The sequence below is a fragment of the Moschus berezovskii genome, chromosome 4, assembly GCF_049115385.1.
Source record: "Moschus berezovskii isolate FMDL1 chromosome 4, NW_MosBer_1.0, whole genome shotgun sequence".
Classification (NCBI taxonomy): domain Eukaryota; kingdom Metazoa; phylum Chordata; class Mammalia; order Artiodactyla; family Moschidae; genus Moschus; species Moschus berezovskii.
The window spans coordinates 22,400,278-22,427,618 of record NC_142463.1 but is presented as its reverse complement, the minus strand read 5'-3'; positions in this window follow the sequence as shown (position 1 = coordinate 22,427,618).

Sequence of the window (27,341 nt, the reverse complement as noted above, 5' to 3'; positions counted from 1 at the left end):
AAAAAATTAGACAGTGTTGTCTAGAGATAAGTACAGAAGAGTGTGTGTCTGTGTTGTAGACTTGGAGATTTGGGCGGGGCCATGAGTAGGGCTAAATGATCTCTAAATCCCTTTTTGCCTCTAAAATTCACCAAGGCTAAATCTAAAAGCCTGTAATTCCAAAATTCTGTTAATTCATTAATTCATAGATCCTTTTTTTTTATTTCATTTTTTTTTTATTTTACAATATTATATTGGTTGGTTTTGCCATATCCTATACTTCTCTAACAAAACAGACACTCTGAGTCTAATTCTCTGTGATTCTAAGAGTCTATAATCCAATAAGTCTGTAATTATAAACTGCTATGACTGTAAAAGGCTGTGTCTTTCTAATTTCACCATTCCATGATGTCAGTATTCTGTGATTCTAAGATCTTATCATTCACTGTTTCCTTAATTTAATATTCTAACATTCCACCATTCCTGCATTCTATGATTCTAAAAGACCATGATTCTAGATTTCCATAAATTTATCTTCCATATTTCCAATGCTCTACAGTGCTCTAGTATTGTAGATTTCTGCTTCCATAATCCTAAAATTCCATAATTCTAAAGCTTTATGCTACTAAGGACCTAAATCATTTCTGTGATTCTATAAATTACTTTAAGAACTAAAAAAAAGAACTCTAACAGTCTATATTTCTGAATATATTCTAATAGTCTGGGTTTCTAAGATCCTACAATGCAAAGGTATTTTTATTCCAAATTCTATAGTTTAAGAGTCTATAATTCCACGATTCTTAGTTCCATGATTTTAATATTGTATACTCATAATTCCAATATTTCTCATGGGGTAGCAAAGAGTCGGACATGACTGAGCAACTGAACTGAACTGATGATTTCATTATTATAAACAGAAAGTCGCTTCATCTACAAAGTACATGAATTAAGTTGAAACTGAATCAAGTGACCGGCACAGACGTCCTGTTACGGGTTGTAGCGTCCCAGGGCTCCTGGTCTTTCCTCCTCAGCAAAAGAGCCTGGGCTTCTGGAGCTGCTGCAAGACAAAGGCGCGTGGAGGTGGGGCCAGGCCCAGTGTCAGGCCCGGGAGTGGCCCCCATGCCTCCAGGTGGCCCCGCTTCAACAGCCCCGTTTTCAAACATCTGCCAGCGTTTGGGTCCCGACTGCTGTCCTTTAAAAGTACCCCTCTCCCTTTCTTGTTCTCCATCAAGGGCTCCCATGACAATCATTTCAAGCAGCTAATGAGTTTCAGATGGCCTTCAGGAGCCCGGGACGGATGGAAGCTGGGGGATAAGGGTTCTTAGGCCGAATTTCACGGGCAGGGGGAGGGGTGGGGGGGTGGTCAGAAAGAAAAATCTTTTGTAGCTGAAGTGTTACTGGGCCTGCCCACCCCTCTGGAAGGGAGCCCCGTGGTCACTCTGCCTATTCCTCTCTGTTCGCCGGTACTCCCTCTCTGGTGTGCAATCCGGCGCCCCCTTCCCTGACTCCTCATTCACTGTTTCGAACTTAGGTGAAATAAAACATCACGACCAAGATGGCATCACTCACCTGCTGATAGAAGCAACTTTGCAAAAGACAGACATGATCCTCATCAGCAACACCTTCTGGGACTCTGTCACTGCCCAGATGTCACCTCTGGGTAAAGCTCTAAGCTGAATCACACTGCCTGGCCCAGAGTGGGGTTGGCTGGGGGTCCTGGGAGATGCAAGCCTGCAGCTTCCTCCTGTAGACCACTGACCCCTTTTGGATCACCCCTGCCTGCCCCCTCCATGGCTGGCCTGGGACCAGCACCCAGGGCTGACTGTGACCCCAAAGGGCTTTTCCCCTCCAACACCAGAAGACATGGGGAAACTAGAGGCATGGGAGAGGGCATCCCAGCTTTCATCTCCGTGACACAGGGAGACCCAGGAGGCAGCCCGTGCCCAGAACCTGGCCGGGATTACACAGTGGGTTCTGCGGGCATTCTCCCTCCGGCTGCCTGGGAACTTCCGCTGCTTTCAAAGTCTAATTCAGGAATTAAGAGAGCAGAACATTGAGAAAGGCTCACCAGGGCGGTTCAGAGGAACTCACACACTCCCCGGGCCCACCGGGGCCATTCCCGTCCAGGAATGTCGGGGGGACATTTCTGCAACAGGATGTGTACAGTTTCGGGTTTGGAGAAGGGGTCCCTCCTGGCAAGGGAGACCGAACCGTATAATTAAGTAACTTGCCATTTCCTTTAAGATATCAACAACAACAACCACGTTCTCCCCGATGCCTAAACAGGACAAATCCCGGGTTAAGCAGTTCCTGGTGGTCCGCTCTCACACATGTGCGGAGGGAGGAAAAAACCCCCGCCTGGAAGCTGGCCTCCCGGCTTCCCAGAATCCCCTGCCGCCGCCGCCGCCTCCCTCCCCCGACCGCTCCCCCACCCCCTCCCCCGGTGCAATTAGGGGTAATCTTTTGTTGCCTGGAAAGTGTAAAAATCGCCGGCTTCTCTTTTTGCATGCATAATATCCATTTCCCCTCCAAGTGCGTTATTTGGTTTGGGAATTACATCTATTTACAAGAGTAGATGTTGCACAAAGGTTGTGTTTATGTGGAAAATTATATCGGTGACACGGGCTGATTGGCACGTGGAGGCTGGGAGAGCAGGCCGAAGAGGCCTTCTCATCAGCTTGGAATAACAAAATGATTGTATTTTCAGCAAAGCTAATTGATCACATACCTCGCTGGGCTATCTGTTTACTCAAAGGCCATCCAGGCCCTGGGAAGGTGGACAGTAGAGAGCCCCGGGCGGTGGTCACCACCGGGCCAAGCCAGCCTGCTGAGGCACGGGGGGGTGTGGAGGCCGAGACAGGGGGCGGGAGGGGTCGTAGGGTCATGCGGTGGGCTGAGAGGTGGGCTGACCCTCCTCAGACCCAGCTCTGCACTTAGTGGCCTTTTGCCAGGACCCCGGAAGTCCTTGTGGGACACGGAAGGCGTGGGAAGAACAAGTCAGAGTGGGATCAGGGGTCACCCAAGGAAAAATTGAGTTTATTCCCTTTCTCTCTTCTGTTTGAAAAATGGACCCATGAAGAGTTTTTAAGCTGATGCTGCGCTGGCTGCCCTGGGTCCTAGATGGTGAGAGCCCTGGATGTGGGTGTCTGCCTTGACCAAGTGACCCTGTGGGTTTCAAGACTGTCTTTGCTCTTCTCCAGGGAGCTCTAGATCAGGGCCCTGGGCCCGAGGTTGGATGGGAAAGATGACAGCAGGGGCCTAAGGGACTGGAATGAGGATTCAGCGCCAATTCTGCAAAGCTGAGCCCAGCCCTCTCTGACACCCTACCAGAACAAAGAACTGATTTCTTACTTTAGGGGAAAAAGGCGCTTATTTTTAGGTTTATGACCAGCATTCCTGCAGCCCCACCCCCACCCCGGGGATGAATCAGTGTGTGAGAGGTCCCCTAAGGAGATATCAACTCCCCCGAACTGACTCAGGTAGGCCAGGCCTGGGGCGGGAAGGGGCGGCGCGGTGCAAACAGCTCATCACCTAAAAAGCACCAAGTTAGACTTGCATTTCCTCATCAGCATTAAAACTGCACTTGTGTGGGGGCAGAAAACAAAAGTTAAATATGTTAAATAGTTAAATACATGCTTGAATGGAAAATGACCAGTTATTCTAAGAACAATTAGTCGGGAATTAGTCAAGGAACTGATTAATTTATCACTCACTTTGCAAACAGGAAGTCCCTTTGAAAACCACCCCCTTAAAATAACCTGACATTTCAGCCCCCCACCCCTCCATGCCCACCCCCGCCCTATTATTCAGTTCAGTTCAGTTTAGTTGCTCAGTTGTGTCTGACTCTTTGCGACCCCATGAACTGCAGCATGCCAGGCTTCTCTGTCCATCATCAACTCCCAGAGCTTACTCACACTCATGTCCATCGAGTTGGTGATGCCACCCAACCATCTCATCCTCTGTCATCCCCTTCTCCTTTCCACCTTCAATCTTTCCCAGCATCAGGGTCTTTTCCAATGAGTCATTTTTTCATAGCAGGCGGCCAAAGTATTAGAGTTTCGGCATCAGTCGTTACAATGAATATTCAGGACTGATTTCCTTTAGGATGGACTGGTTGGATCTCCTTGTAGTCCAAGGGAGTCTCAAGAGTCTTCTCCAACACCACAATTCAAAAACATCAATTCTTTAGTGCTCAGCTTTCTTTATAGTTCAACTCTCACATCCATACATGACTACTGGAAAAACCATAGCTTTGACTAGATGGACCTTTGTTGGCAAAGTAATGTCTCTGCTTTTTAATACGCTGTCTAGGTTGGTCATAGCTTTTCTTCCAAGGAGCAAGCATCTTTTAATTTCATGGCTGCAGTCACCATCTGCGGTAATTTTGGAGCCCAAGAAAATAAAGTCTCTCACTGTTTCCATTCTTTCCCCATCTATTTGTCATGAAGTGATGGAACCAGATGCCGTATTATTCAGATGGCTGGTTATTCTGCACACTTCCAGTTGGCATCATTCAAACTATTCATTACTCTTTACTAACAACTTGGTACAAGCACCGTCCCCTGGTTTGACAGGTTTCAATCATGGTGTGGTGTACTTATTGCTAATCAATTTCAACTTTCCTAGATCAAGGATTAAAAATGTTTGGGGACAATCAATAAGGATCCCCCTGGAGGACTCCTAAAACCCTCACAGACTGATGCTGAACCCAACAGCCTCCTTTTGCAAGTGGGGAAACTGAGGCTGAGAATGTTCCAGTCTTTGCTAATCCCTGCTGATGACATGTGGGTCAGGGTTGTGTTTGGTTTGGGGGTCCTCAGATCAGGGGGATGTTGAATAAATTTCAGGTGCTTTTCTCCAAGCTCAGCCATGAGGTTTTTCACCTCTCTTCAGGTCTGAGTTGAACAGTCTCCAGTTTGGAACACATTAGGTGTTGTTGTAATAACCTCCTAGTAGCACTGTATGTGTGCGTGTGTGTATTTGTCCACTCTGCGTTTCAAAATCTCTGGCCCTTCCGAAAGACAAGCAGTTTATTAATGTGGTGCTCTCGGAATTGTTTTTTAATTGGAAACATTTTGCAATGAAAGCACATTAATAAAACCTGAATCCAAATCAAACTTCTCTGTGTATGTTATTTTTACTCTGCAGTCAAATGCTTTTATTAGATTTAAAACTTTTACCGTGCTTTTTATCTCTGGCTGTATAATGTTCTACAATTTAAAAAAAAAAAAGCCCAATGACTCCAAAGTCTGGCAAAATAATATACTTTCTTGGATGTCTCTGTGTGTTGCCAATTAGCTTTGCCGTGAACGCAGGCCCCCATCCATCACCCGCCTCTGGGTGGCTGTAATGGAGACCTAATTTGTTTCATATGCCCCGTGATCTCTGAGCCATTCACCAGTGTCTCCAACCTGCTGAGGAGCTGCCAGGCCAAAGGAGAAATGAATGACAGGAAAAACCCAAGACAAGCCAGAGGGACCCCTTATCAGGACAGGGCCCAGTTCTGCTCATCCAGTGGGAATACTCAGCCTCTGTGCCTCCAATTTCTTCCTCCCAACTCCCCCTACCCACCGTCTCCTCTCTCCTCCACTTTTTCTCCCCTTTTATGACCCAATTCAGAGCTCACAGGTGGGGAGGCCTAGAGTGGAGAATGGAAGACTTCTCCTTTTCCTTCGCCTTCCCGGGGCTGACTGTGGCCTGCACCCCGTCTCTGCCCGGTTCCCACCCCCTCCCACCTACTCCTTTTACAAGCCCAACTTTTAAACCCCCAGTTCCCTAGGAATTTTATGAATGCTCAGCACAAGCCAAAATAAACTCATAAAGAAAAAGTTTCTAAAGAAGGTCATAGACCCGTGCAGCAAGTGCTAAGCGGTAAATACAAAAGTTCTCCGGGTCGCTGGGAGCTGAGGTCTGGGTGGCAGAAGTTTGGGGCAATGAAGGGAAAAGGGGTGGGGGGTGGGGGTCAGGAGTGAAGGCTTTCTTTGCTCCACTGAGAGGAGAGGAGAGGACAACCCAAACCTCAGCCTCACTGAGTCTTTATTTGAAAAAATAAAAATTTAAAAGCCCTGTTAGAGTTTGACTTCTCATTTTATTGAAACTGTAGCCCAGACAGGTAAGGCATTTATCCAAACTCACACAGCAAGCCGGCCTGTCCATTGCCGAAGCAGATGCTCAGTCTCCCAGTCTAGAGCCTCCCCTCTCTGTGTTACTGATAAGATGAGGGAAGGAAAGGAAGGGCCTTCAGGGCAGAACCTTTTCTGGGCCTCAGAGTCATTTAGCTATCTGTTGAAATTCTCTGGAGCAGTACTGTCCAGAACTTTCTGCAGTGACGGAGATGTTCTATATCTTTGTTGCCCAATACAGCAGGCAACTGGGCTTCCCTGGTAGCTAAGGGGATAAAGAATCCGCTTGAAATGCAGGAGTTGCAGGAGAAGCAAGTTCGATCCCCAGGTCGGGAAGTTACCCCGGAGGAGGGCATGGTAACCCACTTCAGCATTCTTGCCTCCAGAATCCCGTGGGCAGAAGAGCCTGGCAGGCTATAGTCCATAGCATCAGAAAGAGTCGGACACAACTGAAGCAACTGAGCATGCGTGCGGCGTAGGCAGTCACCACAGACGGCTACTTAAATTAGATTAAATAAAAAATTCGGCCTTCTAGCCTTGTTTCAAGGGCTATCATACTGGACCACATGGATGTAAAACATTTCTGTCATGATAGAAGTTTCAATTGGATAGCAGTGTTCTCAGATGTCAGCATGGCTGGCCTTCAAAGGCGTCATCATGGTCATGATGCACAATGGTTCCTCTCTCTGGGCTTCCACAAGCCTGAGATCTTCCATTACTCTCATTCCCTAAAATGACACATGCACCTTGAGGGCTATACCTCCAACTCTCTTTTCTTTTCACCTCCGTGATATCCAGTACGAGATGGATTCCTAATGAAGGGTTAGTCTCAGAAGCTGAGGGTTGGAAAGGCCTTACAGGGAGTTTAACTGAACCACTCCCAGGGCAGGAATCTGCCCTGAAGCCTCTCAGAGGATGGCCCATCCACCCAGTTTGCACGCCTCTAGGCCCAGAGACCTCACTATTTACCCAGGCAGCCTAGTCCAGTTCTGAAAAGTTGGAATTATAAGAATATACTTTCTAAAATCTAGCTGAAACCTCCCCATTTGCATCCTCCACCGTGGCTCAGCCCTCTGGCTCTCACTATATTATTTTGTTTTTCTTTCTATGCAAAGACCCTTCTAATAGCTGCTGCAGCTGCTTGGTTGCTTCAGTCATGTCCAACTCTGTGCAACCCCATGGACTGTAGCCTGCTAGGCTCCTCTGTCCATGGGGATTCTCCAGGAATACTAGAATGGCTTGCCATGCCCTCCTCCAGGGGATCTTCCAGACCCAGGGATCGAACCCAGGTCTTCCATATCACAGGCAGATTCTTTACCATCTGAGCCACAAGGAAAGCCCAATAGCTAATTCTAATAGCTAAACAATCTAATTCCTTTCTGTTCCTCTTCAAACAGGGAATGCATCACTGAACACTAAGGTTTAAATGCAAGCTGGTCAGCAGAAAATAGCAGGTACATCCCTCCCTTTATCTAGAGACTATGTTTCTGTTAATGCCACCCACACTTTAAGCAACTCCATGACTCCATAGTCTCGTACCAGGTTTGGCCATATGCATGGTCCCATGGCTGAGTTGGTGATGGACAGGGAAGCCTGGCGAGCTGCAGTCCATGGGGTCCCTAAGAGTCGGACACTACTGAGTGACTGAACTGAAATGAACTGATGGCTAAGTTGTCCCACCAGCAAATAGGATGGATGTGGTTCCTTCCAGAACTGCTTTTTGATGTGAACAAACTCCTGCTCCTGCCCCACTCTTCAGGCAGCCCCACACTTTGGAGTGTCTTCCTCAAAATTTTCCAAGTCCCTTTCCAGTGCCTGAGACTCTGCAGGGCTAGCAGTGCTATATAGGTGGGCACTGGGCCTGGACTGAGACCTGCGTGGGCTATGGTCCATTTCTCCCACTAGGGTTTTTTCCACCCTTTGCTTCATATATGACATCAACCAGATGACCTGAGGAGCCCAGGATTCATTTCTATGGTTTGGATCTGGGATTCCACAGCCAGGCCCTCTCCTAGCAGAACAGCCTGGAAGATGGATCACTTCCACTTACCGATATGATATTTTTTTTGTAGGTGCCCACAAACTTATGTCTCCAGAACGGTGCTGACATGCTGATTTTGAATGACTCATTGTTTCTATAGACAGGGACTCTGAACACCCTAGAGGCAGCCCTGGATCCTGTGTTCACAATCTGCATGGAAGAAACAGTTTACCTACAATTTTGTGAGAAAAGAAGTGCTAGGTGAGCCCAGAAGAAAGAGACAGGAGGGCTTCTTACAGGCAGTGCTATCTAAGCTGGGCTAAAGAATGACAGAAAAGAGAGGGAAGGGAGAGAAATCCAGGCAGAGGAAACTGTGAGAACAGCTTATATAATCTTGGGCAGGTAGCTTAGCATTTTTGAACTCCAGTTTACTTGTCTGTAAAGCTAGGACAACCGTCTCTATCTTACAGGGTCAGGCCTTCATTCAGTGATTCAAAGAATGTCCTGAGAGCCTACTAAGCCAGGCAAAGTGCAGGTGCCAGGGACATCTGAGAGAGCAGAGCCAATTCCTGCTCTTAATGCACTTGAGACAACAACAGTGCAGCAGGACAGTCCGACTCCCAGGAGCTCCACAAGGGGCTAGTTGACTCTGGCCAGGGCAGGACTTCCTGACCCTCGAGCTCAATCTTGAAGAGAGATTAGTTAAGATCTGTCAGGGTAGAGGATATGGGAAGGGTCTGCCAAGTCGAGGGAACCGTATGTGCAAAGGCCCAGAAGTCTGAGCGAACCTGAACTCTTTGGAATCTGGGACGTATGCCAGTGGGTATGGCGTGTGTTGACCATGGCTGGAATTTAAGGCCAGAACTGGAAAGGCCTTGAATGCCCTTTATCATGTGGGTGGTATTGAGCTCTGGAGGATTTTAAGCCTGGAAATCATATGACCAGATTTGTAGTTTAGAGAGTTTCTCTGGAGGCCAATGTGGAGGCTAGACTGGCGAGCAAGAGTCTAAAGGTTGGAAATCAAGGGGGAGGCTGGTGGGATGTCCGGATGAGAGCTGACGGGGCTGTCTCCAAAAAGATGGAGAAGGTATGTCAGACTGAAGGCCTGTATAGGACGCAGAATTAGCAAGCACTGGGTGGTTGGTGGCTGTGTGTGGTAAGAGAGAGGTGGAGCCAAGAATGACTCAGGTATGTGGTGTGTTTGCTTTCCAGAAAAAGTACCAATAATCATGGCAATATTAGCTAGCATTTATTACCTACTAATTATGTGCTAGGCAATGTGCTAAGCATTTTACACACATGACCTCATTTAATCCTCACAGCAATTCTGTGAGGTAGCTACTCTTTTATCCCCCATTTTAAGGATGAGAAAACCAGTTCAGAAAGGTTAGGTAACTCACCCAAAGTCACACAGCAGACCCAGAACTGGCCTTCCGGCCAGCCTTCAACATCTCTATCCATCCTTCCCTCCTGCTTTCTTCTCAGGCTCAGGCTCTGTGTTCCTGCCAGGCCATCTACACCCTGTCCGACCACCCAGGCACTCAGACACCGGGTGTCTTCTCGCCTGCCTTTCCTTCAGGGTTTTCCCGCACAACAGTGGGGTCTTTTCAAGAAGCACCCCATTTGCTGGTCTGCACACCTGTCTGTCCACCTCCAGCACACTTATTGAGACACAATCCAGACCAGGCCTACAATGCAGAGGTGAAAAGACTTGGCCCTTGCTGAGTGCCCTGAGCCCAGGACAAGACAGGTGGCCCCTCCTCTGTAGATTCCTACCCAACTGCCATGCCTAAGGCACCCCCACCCTCTCCCCCGTGGTCTCTCCCTCAGCGCCTGTGTGCTTGTTCATGGCTTTTAGCAGAGTTGCGTCATTTTCTATTTCTGTTTCTTGGGTCTATCTTCCCTCTAAGAGGTCAGCTCCTAGATATGGGTTGAGTTTTGTCCCCTCAAAACTCACATGTTGAAGCCCTGACCCCATCGTATCTCAGAATGTAACTGTATTTGTAGATGGAACTCCCTTTAAGGAGATAACTATGTGAAAATGAGGTCACTGGGGTGGGCCCTAATATGACTGGTGTACTTATGAAGAAGAAGAGATTGGGACACAGACATGCACAGAGGAAAGAGCATGTGAAGTGACAGGGAGAAGACGGCCAGGATGAGCGGCCTCAGAGGAAACCAGCACAACCAACACCTTGACTTTGGATTAGCCACCTCTGGGATGGTGAGGCAATAAACGTCTGTTGTTTAAGCCCCTTATCTGTAGTACTTTGTCAGAGTTGCCCAAGCTGACTAATACATCACCTAAAGGATATTCTGCCTCATTCCCTAGAGCTTAGCATCATCGTATGTCACCTATGACCAGGCTCTCAGTAAATATGTTATCGATTAAGTATGTGTACTTACTTCCCAGGTGGCGCTAATGGTAGAAAACCTGCCTGCTAATGTAGGAGATGAGTTTGATCCCTGGGTTGGGAAGATCCCCTGGAGGAGGGCATGGCAACCCGCTCCAGCATTCTTGTCTGGAGAATCCCATGGACAAAGGAGCCTGGTGGGCTACAGTCCATAGGGTCGCAAAGGGTCAGACTTGACTAAAGCGACTTAGCAAGTATGTATGTGAGTATGAGTGTGATGTGATACAAGTCAGTACACACAAGGATCTGTGGGTACACATGTCTTTGTACGGATGAGCTCAAGCCTGTGTGTCCACAGGAGCGCACTTTGACTTTTGCATCTATAGTTCTGTGTGAAGGTGTGTGTATGAATGTTTTTGTAGGCAGACAGGGCTTCTTATGAGGGCATGGAGTGTCTCCACACACACACGAACGCCAGCTGTGCCTGTCATGCCCCAGAGTCTGTGGACCCAAGTCTGGAGCAGGGAGTCTCTGAGTGGCCCCGCATGCACACGCGTCTGTCCTACTTCTCAGGAAGGGTCCCAGGGCTGGAGCAGTGACAGGTCTGTGCCTGGGCAGAGGGCTGGGGAGAAGTCTTAGCTACTGGTTCCCCATGAGGTGGATTCTTTCAGGGGAAGAATTCTTGAAGGGGGTGGAGCAGGGCAGGTACTGCCTACCCAGCCAGCACAGGCCAAGCCAGGGTAGAGAGAGGAAAAGCAGAGCTGGCAGAAGCTCTTTGGACCTGTCCCTGTTGTCTTCCCCCAAAATGGGTTGCTTCCCCATCCTACTCCTCTGTTCTTGTTCTTTGTTTTTAATGGCTGCACCGGGTCTTCACTGTCGTGTGCAAACTTTCTCTAGTTGCAGGGAGCGGAGACTACTCTTTGTGGCAGTTCGTGGGCTTGTCATTGCGGTGGCTTCTCTTGTCATAGAGCACAGCTTTCAGGAACATGGGCTTTAGCAGCTGCAGCACGCGGGCTCAGTACTTGCAGCACATGGGCTTAGTTGCCCCGAGGCATGTGGGATCTTCCTGGATCAGGGATAGAACTGGAGTCCCCTGCATGGGCAGGCAGATTTTTATCCACTTTGCCACCAGGGAAGTCACACTGCTATGTTCCCATACAGACTGTTAGTTGGACAGTTACACCTTTGTTTGTGTGATTCAGGCTAAGCTGACTCCCTAGGCGTCTCCTCTTGACAGTAAATCAGGGAGAGGAGGAAAGGAAAGGAGGGACTGGATTTCGAGTCAAATATTCTCAGTTCTGCCCCTAATTCACTGTTATCCCTTTCACATTTATCACCCCTCTAAATCTCAATGCCTCTTTCCCTAAAAGGGTTGAGAAGATCCCTTGGAGAAGGAAATGGCAACCCACTCCAGTGTCCTTGCCTGGAAAATTCCATGGACAGAGGAGCCTGGCAGTCTACAGTCCATGGGGTCACAAAGAATTGGACACGACTGAGCACAGACTCACACAAGAAGTACCCCCTGACTTGAGAATAGAGAGATGCTGGCAATGAAAATGTTTTGTAACTACAAGCCCCAGGAAGCCCTTAGGTGGGCTCCAATTCCCTGACTCCCACCATCCTGGTTCGGCCAAGAGGAGAAACTCAACCTGGGGGCTCCGCTTCCCCTCCTCGCTGCAGAGGCTGTGTGGAGGAGGTCAGGCTGGCAATTTACAGTGTGAGGAGCCAGCTCCCTCCCAACACACGATCTATCAAGGCCGTGTTTTCCTTGGAAGGCTGCTCCCGCGTGGAACCCTCTTCCCGCAAGCAGCTCTCCCTCAGGTGCTCCCAGAGTTCACAGGCAGGTGAGGGGCAGCCGGGGGAGGGCAAGGCCTCCAGGGAGGAGCCCTTTCCATCAGAAATGACAGATGCATTTCCTCAGCTCCAGGCCTCAGCTCTAGCACACTGGGGCGGGCGGAAGCCCTGCCGGTTCCCAGGGGGCGATGGAAGGGAAGTCTCTCCTGGCTCCCCTCCTCCCGGCCCTCTCAGTTCAGGGGCTGAGGAGGTGCAGAGACAGGCAATGGGCCACGGAGACAGAGACACAGAGACATGTGGAGAGAGGCAGAGATACCTGGACACAGAGGCGGGGAGGCTGAGAAAGACCACAGAGACTGAGGCAGAAAGGGGCTCAAGAAAACCCTCGGGGGAAAACACAGGGTCAAGGAAGGTGAGGCAGAGAGAGGAGAAAAGCAAGCCGGCCAGCAGCGAAGGCAGAGAGTCAGGCAGAAAACAAGAGAGAGCTGGAAACACACAGAAGTGGGAAGGTGATGAGAGAGGCTGCAGAGAAGAATGGCCTGAGAAGTGAAGGAGAGAGACCCAGGCGCCAGGGAGTTCAAGACAGGCGGAAGCCTATGACATCCAGGCAGGAATACTGTGGAGAGAAAACCAAATGGCCATGACTCAAAATGAAAGGCATGGTTGTTGCTGTTCAGTCACTAAGTCATGTCCGACTGTGTGACTCCACGGACTGTAGCACGCCAGGCCTCCCTGTTGCTTACAATCCCCTGGAATTTGCCGAAGCTCACGTCCAAAGATGTGGTTGGTTCCATGCTCATTTAGAGCAAATGTACAGACTGTTCAAATCCCAGAGCCTTTCATGTAAACGGACCTCTTCTCTTGCTTCCTAGACCGCAGAGGATCCCAGAACCTCTGCTGGGTGTGGGGGTGCAGGTTAATGGGTCCCCCCCTAGGACCAGGCCTTGTGGAAGGCCTGGGGGTGGGGTGGGCATGACATGGCTCCTGGGCTGGAGGAGACAAGAGCCCTTGGGGAGGGGGCTGCAGTGGGTGTGGCAATGGAGGGACCACAAGGAGAAGGAGGCATCAGGAACTCTAGGAGGAAGAGAAGGAGAAATGCACCCCCACTTTCTCTGAGGCCACTGCCTTTTTCATAGAATCAGACTTGATTTTGCCAGCCAGGCAGTGCAGCCTCCATGCAGGAAAGGAACACACTCGCTCAGTAACTTCCAAGCTGGTTGATGCCAGACTCTCTTCTGGCTGCTGGGGGATCACAGAGACAAGGCAACAGAATGCATTCCCTTGTGGAGCTTACTTTCTAGTGGGAGGAGAAAGGACTAACAAAGTACTGATGCTTGTAGTGACCTGAACTGCTGCTTCTCAGATAGAGGTTTGTGCTGTGAATAAATCAGAGCAGGAAAGAAGAGGCATGAGAGGAGGCTTGTGATTGAAATGAAATGGTCAGAGAAGACCCCATGAAGAAGTCCTGATGAGGTGAAGGAGTGAGCTGTGAGAATACCCGGAGGAAATGAGGTGGGTTTGCCTGCAGTGAGACCTGAGGGAGGGGATTCAGGGGAGGGGCAGGGGTGAGGCAGGGGAGGAAGGAGCCAGGCCATGCCAGCCCCATAGACTTGTGGGTGTTGGTTCTGCTACTAGTGGGATGGCAAAGTCAGTGGAGGGTTTGAGCAGAGGAGTGATGTGAAATGACGGACCTTATTTAGGTGGTGACCATCTGCCGTGGTCTCAGCAAGGGATAGGAGACACTTGGACCAGGGCAGTAGCAGTGGAAATAGTGATAAACCGTCAGGTTGTAGACCCTGGAGGAAGAACTAATATAATTTGCAGGTGGTTCTGATATGTGTATGGGACAAGGAGAAGGATGGGAGTCACAACCTCCCTGCAAGGGCTCCTTGCCTCTGCTCTCACCTTCCAGGGCAGAGCACTTACCTATCTTGGGGGCCACTCCTCTTTGGACTGCCCTGTCTGAGGGAGCATGCTTCCTCCGGGTGGTGCTTAGACCTGCCAACCAGACGGGCCCACTGGGCAGGCAGATGGGATGATAATGACAAAGAGAACCTCAGAAATTCCCTGCGCACCATCCTGAGAGGACTAACGAGCCAAGACTATGCCAGGGAGAATGACCCTGCCCTGCCATCTGACCATCACCAGCTCCTGGTCCCCCTCCCATCCTCCGGGTACTGCCGCCTGCAGGAGAATTTCCTGTTTCCCTAAAACACTGGTTGCGTTAACTGCAGAGAGGAACACAGGCGATGGTTAAAAAACAATAGAGCTCCAAGAATTAACCTAGATTGAGCTCCAACACAAACCTGGTGTTGTTTTTCGGCTGGTCATGCGCAACTCTTTGTGACCCCATGGACAGCAGCATACCAGGCTTCCCTGTCCTTCACCATCTCCTGGAGCTTGCTCAAACTCACGGTCACTGACTCAATGATGCCATTCAACCATCTCTTCCTCTGTTGCCTGCCTTCTCCTTCTGCCCACAATCTTCCCCAGCATCAGAGTCTTTTCCAAGGTGTCAGCTCTTCACATCAGGTGGCCACAGTATTGGAGCTTCAGCTTTAGCATCAGTTCTTCTAATGAATATTCAGGGTTGATTTCTGCTAGGATTGACTGGTTTGATCTCCTTGCTGTCCAAAGGGATTTGATTTAGGTCATACCTGAATGGTCTAGTGGTTTTCCCTACTTTCTTCAATTTAAGTTTTCATTCCAATCCCAAAGAAAGGCAATGCCAAAGAATGCTCAAACTACCACACAATTGCACTCATCTCACACACTAGCAAAGTAATGCTCAAAATTCTCCAAGCCAGGCTTCAACAGTATGTGAACCATGAATTTCCAGATGTTCAAGCTGGATTTGGAAAAGGCAGAGAACCCAGAGAACAAATTGCCAACATCCACTGGATCATCAAAAAAGCCAGAGAGTTCCAGAAAAACATCCATTTCTGTTTTATTGACTATGCCAAAGCCTTTGACTATTTCACAACTGGATCACAATAAACTGGAAAATTCTTAAAGAGATGGAAATATCAGACCATCTGACCAGCCTCCTAAGAAATCTGTTTGCAGGTCAAGAAGCAACAGTTAGAACTGGACATGCAAAAACACACTGGTTCCAAATAGGAAAAGGAGTACGTCAAGGCTGTATATTGTCACCCTGCTTATTTAACTTATATCATGAGAAACACTGGGGTGGATGAAGCACAAGCTGGATTCAAGATTGCAGGGAGAAATATCAATAACTTCAGATATGCAGATGACACCACCCTTATGGCAGAAAGCGAAAAAGAACTAAAGAGCCTCTTGATGAAAGTGAAAGAGGAAAGTCAAAAAGTTGGCTTAAAACTCAACATTCAGAAAACTAAGATCATGGCATCTGGTCCCATCACTTCATGGCAAATAGATGAGGAAACAATGAAAACCATAAGAGACTTTATTTTCAGGGGGCTCCAAAATCACTGTAGATGGTGACTATAACCATTAAATTAAAAGACGTTTGCTCCTTGGAAGAAAAGCTATGACCAACCTAGAGAGCATATTAAAAAGCAGAGACATTACTTTGCCAACAAAGGTCCATCTAATGAAAGCTATGCTTTATCCAGTAGTCAAGGATGGAGGTTAGAGTTGGACTATAAAGAAAACTGAGTGCTGAGGAATTAATGCTTTTGAACTGTGGTGTTGGAGAAGACTCTTGAGAGTCCCTTGGACTACAAGGAGATCCAACCAGTCAATCCTAAAGGAAATCAGTCCTGAATATTCATTGGAAGGACTGATGCTGAAGCTCCAATACTTTGGCTACCTGGTGCAAAGAACTGATTTGTTTGAAAAGACCCTGATACTGGAAAAGATTGAAGGCAGGAGGAGAAGGGGATGACAGAGAATGAGATGGTTGGATGGCATCACTGACTCAATGGACATGAGTTTGAGTAAACTCTGGGAGTTGGTGACGGACAGGGAGGCCTGGCGTGCTGTGATTCATGGGGTCGCAAAGAGTCAGACACGACTGAGCAACTGAACTGAACTGTCCAAAGGACTCTCAGGACTCCTCCAGCACCACAATTCGAAAACATCAACTCTTGGGCAATCAGCCTTCCTTATGGTCCACAAAGCTAATACTCAGTACATGTTGTCTGTCTGTCTATCTACCTATCATCATCATCATCCTTACAATCAATCAAGAGTCAGATGGACTTGGATTCAAGTCATGTATCTTTGGAAAGAGTATTCAATTTCTCTGAGTCTCAGAGTCACCTTCAAAAAAAGGGCATATCTGAACTTTCTTTATATAATTATGACTCAGTCAGCTTAGTTCAGTTCAGTCGCTCAGTCGTGTCCAACTCTTTGCGACCCCATGAATCACAGCACGCCAGGCCTCCCTGTCTATTACCAACTCCCGGAGTTCACTCAAATTCATGTCCATCAAGTCGGTGATGCCATCCAGCCATCTCATTCTCTGTCGTCCCCTTCTCCTCCCACCCCCAATCCCTCCCAGCATCAGAGTCTTTCCCAGTGAGTCAACTTGTCACATGAGGTGGCCTAAGTATTGGAGTTTCAGCTTTAGCATCAGTCCTTTCAGTGAACACCCAGGACTGATCTCCTTTAGAATGGATTGGTTGGATCTCCTTGCAGTCCAAGGGACTCCCAAGAGTCTTCTCCAGCACCACAGTTCAAAAACATCAATTCTTCGGCGATCAGCTTTCTTCACAGTCCAACTCTCACATCCATATGTGACCGCTGGAAAAACCATAGCCTTGACTAGACGGACCTTTGTTAGCAAAGTAATGTCTCTGCTTTTTAATATGCTATCTAGGTTGGTCATAACTTTCTTTCCAAGGAGTAAGCGTCTTTTAATTTCATGAGATAATGAATGTGTAGAATTTGGCAGGGTGCCTGACACAGAGGTAGGACAACAACTGATAGTCAGGTGGTATGTTGGAGTCAGCTTATACCACCTTGTGAGCTGACTGTTAAATTTTCAGGGATTGTATGAGCCAATTGTTAAAAGGAACTACTATTAAAAGTTAAGGTATACAAAATTGCAATTAAAGAAATTATATTTAAAATAACTGTTATACTCAAAACCCACCATTTCCTAATTATTTACATTTTACTATTATCCATGCTCTGAGGTTATTTACGTCTATTGTTTCTGCATGGGGGAAGTACATGCTACTGATGACGTGCTATTGTGCATCCCTGCACACATAATTCTTGTGTGATGATCTCATGTTCATAGTTCAGAATCAACCATGGGTTATTTGCACATTGCATGCATGCTAAGTCACTTCAGTCTTGTCCAACTCTTTGCGACCCTATGAACTGTAGGCTGCCAGGCCCCTCTTTCCCTGGGATTCTCCAGGCAAGAACACCAGAGTGGGTCACATGCCCTCCTCCATGGGATCTTCCCAACCCAGAGATTGAACCTACATCTCTTGCAACTCCTGCATTGCAAGTGGATTCTTTACCACTAAGCCACCAGGGAAGCCCAGTTTACACATTAGAAATTGGCAAAAGCTACCAATGAGGGCTTGATTTATTGTTTCCTTGATCATCTAGATTTAAGAAAGTGTTAGAGAAAATATTAATAATGCAAGTTAAACTTAAATATGTCATGGTTGTGATACAAAAAGTTGAAGAAACACTACTCCAGTATTCAAAAACTATGACATGGTTTATCAAAATATTTGTTCACATTGATGATGAGTGACTGAAGTTACAATATGCATCTTTGTTGTTTTACTTGTATCTCACTTGTTGGTATAAACAAAATTACCAATAATATCTATGTCAGAACTGTGCTCATTCATCCACGGCAACTGAAGTTTGAATAAAAATCAAGAAGAGCATTCTAGGAGAATGAATAGGCTATGTGGAATTAACAATAAAAAGATTGTGTATTTTATTTGTAAATTGTGTGCTGCAGATTCTTTAGATCAGTAAAATTTGTAATAAGCACACTTGTATATACATACATTTTTTAGAAATAATTTTAAACACTTACCAGCACACCACTGTGGTCAAGTCACCCTAACGGTATTATTACTGTTACTACAGATAATTCAACATGGCTTCTGGTATTGGCAGACTTGTTAATTCAGACCAAACCCTCCTGATAAGAATAACTAGAAAAGTTGAACAGGAACAACAAAGCACATATGTTTGAAGGCCCTGGGGAGTTAACAAGACAATGAAGAATTATGGGAACAAAGCTGATTTAAGAAGGGATCTCAGACAGCTTAGTTTAGTATTTGATGTTGCTTTCTCCATAGGCCAATTTGCCAGTTCTACAAGAGGCACTTGAGAGCCTGAGAAACTGACCTGAGCTTTCAACAGGCTCACAAGACCATAGGGACCAAACTAGGAGTCCTGGGCTTGCCAAGAAGGCTTTTGGTTGAGCTCCTAATGGGCTATACCCTAGGAGAAACAGTGAACAGGAAATGCATTGCCCCATCAGGGATTGAAGCCCAGTTTTAAATGAACTTAATTGCTGACTAGATGAATGTGATCCAGGATAGATAGTGCCATAGCCTCAGCCACAGCCATGACTACCTACATTAAACAAAGGTGAATCCTCTCTGTTCCAAAATGATATCAACCCAAGCCACAGTTTTTCTCTACAGTTTTTCACATAAAATGTTCAGAACACAATCTAAAATAACTAGGCATACAAGAATATGTGAATTAAAAGAAATGAGGCAATAGAAATAGATTGATGGGGAGCCAGAAATTTCAGTTAATTGGACATGCACTTTAAAATAATTAAGATTAATGGCTCTAAGGAATTGAAAACCAGGATGGAGAATTTCAAAAGGGAGAATAAAGCAATGGAAAAGAATTAATTGGAAATTGAAGAACTGAAAATTAAAATAGCTGAAATTAAGAAACTTCAGATGTGGCTCAGCTTCATGGAACATTAGATGTAGCTGAAGATAGCATTAGTGATCTAGAAGACAAGTTAGAAGAAAATATGCAGAATGACATACAGAGAGATGAAAGGGTACAAAATACAAAAAGAATGCAAAACAAGCCTTAAATAGCTCTAATCACAGTCCCAGATAGAGAGAAGAGAGAGAATAGGACAGGAGCAAGACACAGAACCAGTAAACTTTGCAAAACCATAGCAGGACTAACTGAAAGTGAACAACACCATCCTATAGTTAAGCTGCTGAAAAATAAAAACAAAAAGAAAACCCTAAAAGCAACCAGATACAAAAGACATATTAGCTTCAAAGGAGCAACAATTAGACTAAGAGTTTACTTCTCAATAGAAACAGTGGAAACACAAGACAGTGGAACAATAACGTCAAATAGCTGGGGGGAAAAAGGTCTAATCCAGAATTCAATTCCACTTAACTTGGTCTTCAAAAACAGAGATAAAATAAAGACATTTTTAGACAAATTTTTTAAAGTAAAAGAGTTTATCACTAGGAAACTTGAACTACAAAAAATATTCAGGGAGTTCTTGAAGGGAAATGATTCCAGAGAGAAGTCTGCAAAGTCAGGAAGAAATGAAGAGCAACAAAAAGCGTTCACTTTCACTTTTCACTTTCACTTTTCACTTTCACACATTGGAGAAGGAAATGGCAACCCACTCCAGTGTTCTTGCCTGGAGAATCCCAGGGATGGGGGAGCCTGGTGGGCTTCCGTCTATGGAGTCACACAGTGTCAGACACGACTGAAGTGACTTAGCAGCAGCAGCAGCACCATAAAAGAAAACTGACAGAATAAAATGATGACAGTAATGTTTATATGGTTGAAAAATACAGATTATTAAAATATAATAAAACCAATAGCATTAAATTTGAAAAAAGGGGTAAAAGCAATAAAAGTGTTCTAAGATCCTTGTATCAGTCCTGGGTGTTCATTGGAAGGACTGATGTTGAAGCTGAAACTCCAATACTTTGGCCACCTGGTATGAAGAGCTGCCTCATTGGAAAAGACCCTGATGCTGGGAAAGATTGAAGACAGGAGGAGAAGGGGATGACAAAGGATGAGAGGGTTGGATGGCATTACCAACTCAGTGGACATGGGTTTGGGTGAACTCCGGGAGATGGTGATGGACAGGGAGGCCTGGCATGCTGCAGTTCATGGGGTCTCAAAGAGTCGGACACAGCTGAGCAACTGAACTGAACTGAACTGAAGATCCGTGTATTTTCAGAAAGAAGTAAAGGTTTAAATGTATATATTATACAGTGTTTGTTAAGTCAGTAATTATTTTTATATCTCTAGATAAATCATTTAAAACAAGTATAACAATCAAACTAGTTGAGGGGATAAATGATATGATAAAAATGCTCAATAAATCCAACAGAAAGTCCTCACACCACAGAAGTGAGCTACAGGTGTGGACTGGGGGAGTTCCCATCATAGAGAGACTCATTTATCATATTTACTTTTGCTATTTATTGATGCGCCAAGCAAATCAATGCTAAACACTGATATTTCAACAAATCAAAGGATCTCTGCCCAATGGCAATTGCCTTCTACACACAGTAAGCAACAAATAGTTAGTACAAAGTTAATTCTATGATATATTAGAGGATTACAAGGACAATACAAAAAATAAAAAGTCTACCTGGGTGAGTAGTGAAGGGGAGTGAACTAAAGTGTTAAATAGGATGGTCAGTGTAGGTCTCACTAAGAAGGTGAAATATGAGCAAAGACTCAGAGGAGGTGGGTAACTGTAGCCAGGGGAGCAGATGAGAAAGCTGGAAGGGGTGGGGATTTTCGAGATCAGACGAGATCGGGCACGTTCAGGGTGGTATGGCCGTAGACAGGGGTGGGGATTTTAACTGGGGCCTGTGAGCAGACTCATCGGGTCTGTGAGTGTTCTGGAACGAAATATGCATATGTGCATGTGAACAAGCTCTTCAAGTCTCAGCACTGGAAGGACACTCAGGGAGCATTGCAACCATCCCCCCTCCCACTTTACTGCCAGAGTCTGGTCAGAGGGAGAACAGGGTAGTGGCTGGCCTGAAATGAGAATTCACTGGACCAGGGCTCATAGCTGGCTCTCTCACCAGGGCTGGGCTACTTTATCATCACCCATGCCTCTGTCTACAGTTTAGAGTGGGTGGGTGGTGGGTGGCAGTGGCTTGAACTGTGGGAAACTGGCCATGTTGGGGTGCAGGTGCTAGACTGAATGGCAGGTTCAATCCCATTAGGAAGAGGATTCTCTCACGTCTCCACCCAGAACTAAGACCATCCATAAATGTTCTCACCACAGCTTCAAACACAGGGGGCAAGTCTAATAAGCTAGAACCTCTGCTGTGGCTTCATTGGCATTTGCTTGGAGTGGCCACCGATCCAACTGCTTCTTGCTCCAGACAACTCAGCAAGGGTGGGCCTTAACCCAAAGGAAGCACTAACAAGGGCCTTTGACTTTGGGGTCCTCAGAGGTCTCATTTGCCCTCCTCCTTAGCACAAGGGGCCTCTGAAGATGCAAGCAAAGTTAATGAAGGCTTAGAAGAAGAGAAGAGTCTGTTGAGAAGCGATTTCAATACCAGAGGTAAACAGGTTCATCTGCATTCATTTCCATTTAATTAAACAAACATTTACTGATTATCCTCCCACAGGTCAAGCCCTGCATTTTGCCATGAGTGATGGATAAATAAGCAAAGGTCCTTCCCTGTGGTGGATTGCATAAGTGACACATTCTTCTTATAACTGGATGCCAGCATCTTTGCAGGGTCACTTTGCTGCTCTTCTGATCAAAGAATGGAGTCCATTCCTCTATCCCTTGATTCTGGATTGCCCCCCAGGTGCTTGCTTGGGCCAATATACATGACTTGAAAGCTCCTGATTTGAAAAGCATGAGGGCAATGAGATCTGCCCCTTTTCTGCTCTTAGGAACCCTGCTACCACCACCATATGAAGAAGCCCAGGCTAGCCTCCTGGATGATGAGAATCATGTTACCTAATGACTCCATCCTCAATACACAGAAGAACTATACAAAAAAGATCTTCATGACCCAGATAACCACAATGGTGTGATCACTCACCTAGAGCCAGACATCCTGGAATGCGAAGTCACATGGGCCTTAGGAAACATCACCATGAACAAAGCTAGTGGAGGTGATGGAATTCCAGTTGAGCCATTTCAAACTCTAAAAGATGATGCTGTGAAAGTGAGGCACTCAATATGTCAGCAAATTTGGAAAACTCAGCAGTGGCCACAGGACTGGAAAAGGTCAGTTTTCATTCCAATCCCAAAGAAAGTCAATGCCAAAGAATGCTCAAACTATTGCACAACTGCACTCATCTCACACACTAGTAAAGTAATACTCAAAATTCTCCAAGCCAGGCTTAAGCAATATGTGAACCATGAACTTCCAGATGTTCAAGCTGGTTTTAGAAAAGGCAGAGGAAACAGAGATCAAATTGCCAACATCCGCTGGATCATCGAAAAAGCAAGAGATCCAGAAAAACATGTTTCTGCTTTATTGACTATACCAAAGCCTTTGACTGTGTGGATCACAATAAACTGTGGAAAATTCTGAAAGAGATGGGAATACCAGCCCACGTGACCTGCCTCTTGAGAAACCTGTATGCAGGTCAGGAAGCAACAGTTAGAACTGGACATGTAACAACATACTGGTTCCAAATAGGAAAAGGAGTACATCAAGGCTGTATATTGTCACCTTGCTTATTTAACGTATATGCAGAGTACATCATGAGAAACACTCGGCTGGAGGAAGCAAAAGCTGGAATCAAGATTGCCAGGAGAAATAACAATAACCTCAGATAGGCAGATGACACCACCCTTAAGGTAGAAAGTGAAGAAGAACTAAAGAGTCTCTTGATGAAAGTGAAAGAGGAGAGCAAAAATATTGGCTTAAAGCTCAACATTCAGAAAACTAAGATCATGGCATCCAGTCCCAACACTTCGTGGCAAATAGATGGGGAAACAGTGGAAACAGTGGCTGACTTTATTTTGGGGGGCTCCAAAATCACTGCAGATGCTGATTGCAGCCTTGAAATTAGAAGATGCTTACTCCTTGGGAGAAAAGTTATGACCAACCTAGACAGCATATTAAAAAGCGGAGACATTACTTTGTCAATAAAGTCCATGGTTTTTCCAGTAGTCACGTATGGATGTGAGAGTTGGACTATAAAGAAAGCTGAGCGCAGAAGAATTGATGCTTTTGAACTGTGGTGTTGGAGAAGACTCTTGAGAGTCCCTTGGACTGCAAGGAGATCCAACCAGTCCATCCTAAAGGAAGCCAGTCCTGGGTGTTCATTGGAAGGACTTGCTGCGGTTCATGGGGTTACAAAGAGTCAGACATGACTGAGCGACTGAATTGAACTGAACTGAAATTAAATTTGCCCATTCCCATACATTTTAGTTCTCTGATTTCTAAAATGTTGATGTTCACTCTTACCATCTCTTGCTTTACCACTTCCAATTTACCTTGATTCATGGACCTAACATTGCAGGTTCCTATGCAATATTGTTCTTTACAGCATCGTTCCTTTCACCATCAGACACTTCCACAACTGAGCATTGTTTCTGCTTTGGCCTAATCACGTCATTCTTTCTGGGGCTATTAGTAATTGCCCTCTGCTCTTCCCCAGTAGGCATATTGGATATCTTCCAACCTAGGGCACTCATCTTTGTATGTCACATCCTTTTGCCTTTTCATAATGTCCGTGGCATTCTTGCAGCAAGAATACTGGAGTGATATACCATTCCCTTCTCTTGCTGACACTCTACTATGTCAGAACACTCTACTATAACCCATCCATCTTGGGTAGCCCTGCATGGCATGGCTCATAGCTTCATTGAGTTATGCAAGCCCCTCCACCACAACAAGGCTATGATTCATGAAGGGAGAGGTTTGGGTGGTATTATTCAGCAAAGTTGAATAATAGTCAAAGCTATGGGGGTTTTTTTTTGTTTTTTTTTCTTTATGGTTGGGCCATAAAGAAGGCTTAGTGCCAAAGAATCGATGCTTTCAAATTGTGATACTGGAGAAGACTCTTGAGAGTCCCTTGGACAGCAAGGACATCAAACCAGTCAACCCTAAAGGAAATCAACCCTGAATATTCATTGGAAGGACTGACACTGAAGCTCTAATACTTTGGCCACTTTATGCAAAGACCTAACTCATTAAAAAAGACTCTGATGCTGGGAAAGATTGAGGGCAGAAGAGGGCAACAGAGGAAAAAATGGTTAGATATCATCACTGACTCAATTGGACATGAATTTGAGCAAACTCTGGGAGACAGTGGAGTACAGGGAAGCCTGGTGTCCTGCAGTCCATGGGGTCACAAAATCAGAAATAACTTAGCAACTGAACAACAAATTCAGAAAAAAAAAAAAAAAAAAAACACCAAACTGAGGCACTGCTCAATACGGAGTCCTCTATCTTAGAAGCCAGGTCAGTAAGTAAAGAAGTGAAACTTGCTTGGTATAAGACAATAGGGAGTAATGAAGATGATGCAAACTGTCCTTGCCTGAAAGGAAGTAGCCTCTATCAGCTCCTTTTAACTGCTGCCATTGAAGGCTGTGTTCCCCAGTCTTTCCCAGATTTAAAGTGAAACCAAAAATCAAGATATTTATGGAAGATCTCCCAATGTTTAAATGTTGACAGTTTGGTTCCCTTTAATACTATGTAGCTTAAGCATCTGCATAGGCTTTTAACTTGTAACTTCTACTTTGATGGAAGAAAAGGAATACTTCAAGGAAAACAACAAAAAACCCCAGCAATCATCATCATCATGAGTTTTAAAAAGGGAGGTAAGGGCAGGGAAGGTTAAACACAGGGGCTCTAGGAGCTTAGGAGAGACACCTAACTCAGGGAAGCGCCCCTCACAGCAGGTGACATTCAGCTGGGGTCTTGAAGAATGAAAACAGGTAAGCCAGGTAATGGCCTTCCCTGGTGGCTCAGTCGGTAAAGAATCTGCCTGCAATGCATAAGACATGTGTTCGATCCCTGGGTTGGGAAGATCCCCTGGAGAAGGGGCATGGCAACCCACTCCAGTATTCTTGCCTGGCGAATCCCATGGACAGAGGAAACTGGAGGGCTACAGTCCATAGGATCACAAAGAGCTGGACACAACTGAATCGACTGAGCATGCAGGGACTCAAGCCTAGTAACAAGGTAGTAAAAATGGTCCCGAGAGAGAACAGCCTTCCTGAGGGCTAGTGGGACAGTGCTGGTATCCTGGGGATGGCAAAAGGGGAAGAGGCAGAATGGCCAGAAGAGAGGCTTAAATGGTAAAGGGCTGCAGGCAATGTTTGGGCTTTAGCCACTAAGGAGGCAGCACTGTGGCAAGTTCATGCAGGATGCAGCCTTGGGAACCCAGCTCCTCAGTCAAATCCCAGCTATATTTCTTACCTGGGGTAAACTTTGCAAGCCATTTACCTGTTTGTGCCTCAGTTGCCTCATATTCAAATAGGGTGAGTAACGATAGAACCTAATACAAGCTGGTTGTGAGAGTTACAACATGAATATTTTTTATCTATGAAGAGCCACTGAAGGTGTCAGCTATCTTGTGAATTCTTTTTTAAATGTTCCTTTTTTTTCCTTTTTCTCTTTAATAGCAAATATGACCCTTGCGGAAAATGCATGCCCCTTGTGGAAAAGTATTAAGAAGACAATTTAAAAATCACCCTAACCCCACCACTCAGAAACAAGAGACACTTTTAGATGTTTTCCCAGTCTCTTTTCCCTGTGCAAGTATAGTCTGCTTGTCCTGTGGTTTGTTCTGACAAATTTAAAATCATTCTCAATATACAAATTCATATTTTTTTCTCTTAATCTCATACCATAGGAATTCTCTTGTGTCATTAAAAATTCTTCAAACATAATTTTTTTAACCGTTATGGAACACTGTGAGACATTGTGAGACATTTGGCTTTGATACCCAGCACACGTGGTCATTAACATCCACTGAACAGTTACTATGTTCCAGGAGTTTTCAGGTGTTAACTCACTTCATTCTCACATCCTCTGTGGGAGGGGTCATTTGTATAACCCCAGGTGCTGGGATGGCCTCCCAGGTGGCTCTAGTGGTAAAGAACCTGCCTGCCAATGCAGGAGACACAGGAGATGTGGTTCCATCCCTAGGTTGAAAAGATTCCCCAGAGTAAGAAATGGCAAACCACTTCAATATTCTTGCCTGGAGAATCCCATGGACAGAGGAGCCTAGTGGGCTACAGTCCATGGGGTCGCACAGGGTTGCACACGACTTAGCACGAGGTACTGGGATGGCTCTGGATCTGCTTCTCTTCCCTCTTCCTCCTGCCCCAGGCTCACCAGGCTGGTGGATAGATACTGTTTCCTCTCTCTCATTGGCCCTCTGGCATATGCCTGGGTCCCAATAATGGGAGACATGGCAGGAGATGGGTTTTTATCCCCTGGGCTCCCTCCTTGCTGGGGCTGCAGCTGGTCAGCTACCCCCCACTTCCCACAGCCACAGCCCCATCAGAAGCCCTCTGCACACTGCAACCTCTCCCACTTTGGCTAGCCAGGCCCTCCCCCAGCCCTCAGGCCGCTGGGTGCTACAGCTACCTGTGGTTGGTAGACTTGGAGTGCTGCCCTTCCTCTCTGCCCACACTCCCATAAGACATCTTCCTGTTAACCTCTTGTTGAATTATCCAGGTTAATCATGGCAACTCTTTCCTGCTGGGACCCTGACTGATGCAACACTTGAATGGATAAAATATTATGTGCTTTAATAATAAGAAGTTCCAAAAGTTATACAACAAAAATTAAGATTCCAGGTCCACTGCCCAAGGTGACCACCCTTGAAAGTTTATTGCTTTGTTTAAAATAATAATAGCTCACACATATAGCATTTTGTAGATGAGAAAACTGAAGCACAGAGAGGTTAAGTAATTCATCCATGGTCACACAGCTCATAAGTGGTGAGTCAAATTCACTCCGTCATGTCCGACTTTTTGCGACCCCATAGATTATACAGTCCATGGAATTCTCTAGGCCAGAATACTGGAGTGGGTAGCCTTTCCCTTCTCCAGGGGATCTTTCCAACCCAGAGATTGGACCCAGATCTCCGGCATTGCTGGCAGATTCTTTACCAGTTGAGCCACAAGGGAAGCCCAAGAATACTGGAATGGGTAGCCTATCCCTTCTCCAGTGGATCTCCCCG